This window comes from Danio rerio, chromosome 3, assembly GCF_052040795.2.
Source record: "Danio rerio strain M-AB ecotype USA chromosome 3, GRCz13ab, whole genome shotgun sequence".
In the NCBI taxonomy this organism is placed as follows: domain Eukaryota; kingdom Metazoa; phylum Chordata; class Actinopteri; order Cypriniformes; family Danionidae; genus Danio; species Danio rerio.
In genome coordinates, this window is record NC_141023.1 from 67082460 (window position 1) to 67087568 (window position 5109).

A 5109-nucleotide genomic window follows, 5' to 3' on the forward strand; every position below is an offset into this window, starting at 1 on the left:
TTGATGTGTGTGTTTTTTGATATGTGTGTCTGTGTGTGTTTGATATGCGTGTGTTTGTTTGATGTGTGTTTGATTTGTGTGTGCCTGTTTGTATGTGTTTGATGTTTGTGTCTGTTTGATTTGAGTGTTTGTTTGATGTTTGTGTGTGTGGTGTGTGTGTTTGATGTTTGTGTATGTGTGTTTTATGTTTGTATGTCTGTGTTTGATGTGTTCGTTTACGTGTGTGTCTGCATTTGATGTGTGTGTTTTTAATGTTTGTGTCTGCTTTTGATGTTTGTCTCTGTGTGTATGTGTGTGTTTGTGTCTGTCTCTGTTTGATGTGTGTGTTTTTTGATATGTGTGTCTGTGTGTGTTTGATATGCGTGTGTTTGTTTGATGTGTGTTTGATTTGTGTGTGCCTGTTTGTATGTGTTTGATGTTTGTGTCTGTTTGATTTGAGTGTTTGTTTGATGTTTGTGTGTGTGGTGTGTGTGTTTGATGTTTGTGTATGTGTGTTTTATGTTTGTATGTCTGTGTTTGATGTGTTCGTTTACGTGTGTGTCTGCATTTGATGTGTGTGTTTTTAATGTTTGTGTCTGCTTTTGATGTTTGTCTCTGTGTGTATGTGTGTGTTTGTGTCTGTCTCTGTTTGATGTGTGTGTTTTTTGATATGTGTGTCTGTGTGTGTTTGTTTGGTGTGTGTTTGATTTGTGTGTGCCTGTTTGTATGTGTTTGATGTTTGTTTCTGATTTGAGTGTTTGTTTGATGTTTGTGTGTGTGGTGTGTGTGTTTGATGTTTGTGTATGTGTGTTTTATGTTTGTTTGTCTGTGTTTGATGTGTTCGTTTACGTCTGTGTCTGCATTTGATGTGTGTGTTTTTAATGTTTGTGTCTGCTTTTGATGTTTGTCTCTGTGTGTATGTGTGTGTTTGTGTCTGTGTTTGTTTGATGTGTGTGTTTTTTAATATATGTGTGTGTTTGTTTGATGTGTGTCTGATTTGTGTGTGCCTGTTTGTATGTGTTTGATGTTTGTGTCTGTTTGATTTGAGTGTTTGTTTGATGTTTGTGTGTGTGGTGTGTGTTTTTGATGTTGGTGTATGTGTGTTTTATGTTTGTATGTCTGTGTTTAAAGTGTCCGTTTACGTCTGTGTCTGCATTTGATGTGTGTGTTTTTAATGTTTGTGTCTGCTTTTGATGTTTGTGTCTGTGTGTATGTGTGTGTTTGATGCTTGTGTCTGTGTGAGTGTGTGTGTGTGTGTGTGTGTGTGTGTTTATATCTGTGTGTGTGTGTGTGTATTGTATTGCGAGTGTTTCCTGGGACTCCGGCTCTCCGCAGAGACTCCTGCAACTCGAGCAGCAGAAACACAAGAGCAGATGAGATCACAGTTCTGCGCTCTGATTGGCTGATTCTCCTGATTCCGGATCTACACACACTCTGCCATCAGGGATTGAGCGGAGCATTGATGCTTTGTGTCTGGATAGAGTTTCAGAGGCATGAAGCTGGAGAAGAAGCCTCACCTGAAATGAAGAATGGATTTCCTTTGACCATCTGTTGTGCCGGAGGATTGCTCCGGAAGATTCTCAAGACACAGCCTGAGCTTCTGTGCTCACATGTGATTTTCACTGACAACTTCAGCCTTCAAACCTGAATGAACAAACCACAGCTGCAGTGACCTTGGAAGTGCATGTTGCGGTTTCTGACACGCTGATCAGTCATCCGACACCGAGCGGCTGATCAATGAGTGTCAGAGGAAAACAGCAGCCGTCACTGACCTCTCCTGAAGAGCACATGGCACCATCAATCCTGGACAAACACACTCATGACACTACTGACACAGTTTCCCTTTTGATCAGAAGCACAGAGAGTCTCACTGAAACTGATGCAAAGAGCTGCAATCTGCTTTCATATACTGGCGAACTCTGAAAACACACACAGACCAAAATCTGAGGTTCAAAACAGCATCTGGAGATAAATATGACTGGAGGATATTGAGCATGGAGGTACGGTGGCTCAGTGGTTAGCACTGTGGCATCACAGCAAGAGGGTTGCTGGTTTGAATCCTGGTTGGGTCAGTTGGCATTTCCATGTGGAGTTTGCATGTTCTCCCCATGTTAACATGGGTTTCCTCCGGGTGCTCCGGTTTCCCCCACAAGTCCAAACACATGCACTATTGGGGAATCGATCAACTAAATTGTCCATATTGTGTGAGTGTGTGTTTAAATAAGTGTGTATTGTTATTTCCCAGTACTAGGTTGCAGCTGGAAGGGCATATGCCGGAAGAGTTTGCAGTTCATACCTCTGTAGCTAAATAAGGAGCTTAGCCAAAAGAAAATGAATGGATGAATGAATAATTTCCAATTGCATGCTTAGATATATATGTACATACATGAAAGTTATTCATGGTTTATCTTATTTAAGCCTTTAAAACATAAACATGTCAAAAATGATCTGACACATGCATGAGCACCAGAAGCAAAAAAGAAAAGTATGAAAAAAGTTGGCAAATTCAATATTTAATGCTGTTTTGACATATTTAAATACATGGAAATGTCACATATTTCAATATATGTGACTTCAGTATGGCGGGAATTAGCTGATAAAGTTAGTAACCCCTTATATTCTCAAAAGCCAAACATCAAACTACATAAAGACACTGATGTTTCTTCAAAAAAGAAGGTTTACCAACACAAAAGGCCTTTTTTCACAGCTTATTTCTGAACCAGCCGCATATCATCAGTGTTCCTCAGTTCTGCACCTGGAGGTCCACTGTACTCCAACATTACCATCACATACTGGAATAAAAGACTGCATCCCAGTGACCAACACCAGCACAGCAGTTTATACTCTTATAAAACCCACCCACAGTGAGGGAAATAAGTATTGAATACATTATGCTTTTTCTTAGGAATAATGTTTCTAAAGGAGCTGCTGACATGGAGTTGAAGCAAATCATGGAAGAAACCCAAACAACAATAAAACAATCAAAAATAAGTGAAAAATAGTTACTTATTAGTATACTATGGGTAACAATGGCACGACACTAGGAGAAAGTTGCTTAGGTTTGGGTTTCTCACAGGCAGTGTCAACATCTTGATGGTTCTGGGGGTCTTGTCTATCAAAGCTGAGCTTTGTTGTGTATTTTCTATTGCAGGCATGTCAAACTCAGTTCCTCGAGGGCCACAGCTCTGCACACTTTAGTTCCAACCCTGCTTCAACACACTTACCTCCAGATTTCAAACAAGCCCGAAGGACTCAGTTTGATCAGGTGTGTTTAATTAGAGTGGGAACTAAACTCTGCAGAGCTTTAGGAACTGAGTTTGACACCTGTGTTCTATTGGGTTCAGGTCAGGTGATTGGCTGGGCCATTCTACAGCTTGATTGTCTGAGAGTCTCCTTGGCTGTGTTTTGGATCATCGTCTTGCTGAAAGGTCCACCCTGGATTCATCTACATCCTCCTGCTAATGCAGATGTCGGACTGAAGCAGCTGATGTTCATTTGCACTGAGGAAGGGCTGAGGCTTGCTTGAGAGAGATTTCAGCTGCTGTCTGGGCGTTCCCTGCATTTCTACACCTTCCTTTCTTCATGTGTTCAACACGTTTTTCCTTTGTCATTTTATTACACTTAACTTCCTTTATGAACTAATTAGATTTGTTTCCTTTGCATATATGGCTTTGTTTTGGGTTCAGCCTGAGGCCAGAGCGCGCTGATGATGTTGACTTTCATCCATTTTATTATGCGTTTGTCGAGTCAGTAAGCATTAAGAGTGGATTTTAGAGTACACATCTCGTTTCTCTGATCAATAGGAGCTGAAATTATTAGAGGATTTTATAGAGCTGCTTTTTCAATAGATTTACAAGCCAAGTGACTGTTAAAGGGGACCTATTATGCAATAAGGGGTTTAAACACAGTTGTGTGTCAGCAGTGTGTGAATATCTCCAGCTTCTAATGGTAAAAATGTATAGTTTCATTTGTCATAATCAGACTTGATGAAAGCAGTCTGCAGAAACACTTTGATTGACATTCTCCCTGTGTATGATGTCATCAGAGGGGGAAAGCTCCGCCCACTTGTGCCCATCTCTCCCTCATTCATTAGCATAGGACGATAGTCTTGTTTTTTTTTTAAATATTGTAGCATTTGTAGCTCCGCCCTTTTCTGAAAAGAGCACAATCTCATTTGCATTTAAAGTGACAGTCACCAAAACCCCACAATTAGGATCAAAGCCTAAAGGGGTCAGTTTCAGAGCGTTAGAGAACATTATTAGTGTGCTATTTTGAGCTGAAAGTTCACACTTGGGACATCAGACTTATTTTAGATCTTGAATAAAGGGGCATAATAGGTTCCCTTTAACCACTGAAGCCTTCATTCACTATTACTTGTTATTAATAGTAACTTTGACGTGTTTACTACTCTACTACAGAGTATTGAATCATGGCAAAACAAACAACTAAAGTACTGTTTTTATTTTTACTTTCTTACATTTTACGGGTGATAACAGACAGACAGACGTTTTGGCACAAAGCCTTCCTCAGACACACTGCCGAAACGTCTGTCTGTCTGTTATCACCCGTAAAATGTAAGAAAGTAAAAATAAAAACAGTACGAAGCCATTGAGTGTGAATCATTACCTTCTTTTGAATAGTAGCAACAATAAGATTAATGCACCAAACCAAAGAAGTAACTAAAAAAAATTTTAAAACGCAAGCGCGCAGGACAAACTTCAGTAAAACAAACAACTAAACCATGCTAGAAACTGGCACGATTATCACCTGGAGTGCCCACTAGAGGGCAGTCCAGCTATCCATACACTCCATCAGCCAACTGAACTACAGCTCCCACAATGCTCTGCATTCATTAAGCACACACACCTGCTCTGACCATAAGGGAAACGTTGCACCAACTTGCACTAAAATCTAGGCTCATGCTATTTTTGTTGATGAAAACCAGCTAACATGTGACAACAAGACTCTGGTGCCAGAAACGTGTATTATTGTTGGCTAAGCAGATATTATGCACATATGGTTATCAATAGCTCACACGAATCGTTCATAATGGAGATTCATTCATAACACGTCCAACCTTGAGGCGGATGGGCTACAGCAGCAGAAGAGCACACCGGGTGCCGCTCCTGT

At 40.3% G+C, this 5109-nt stretch overlaps 1 long non-coding RNA gene across 1 annotated transcript; it reads left to right on the forward strand.

Moving 5' to 3' along the window:
* Positions 1–1329: 1329 nt before the first annotated feature.
* LOC147846148 (uncharacterized) lies at positions 1330–3617 on the forward strand. The gene is made up of 3 exons (XR_015481508.1): positions 1330–2047; positions 3131–3244; positions 3324–3617. It is a non-coding gene; the product is annotated as an uncharacterized LOC147846148 (long non-coding RNA).
* Positions 3618–5109: the final 1492 nt, after the last annotated feature.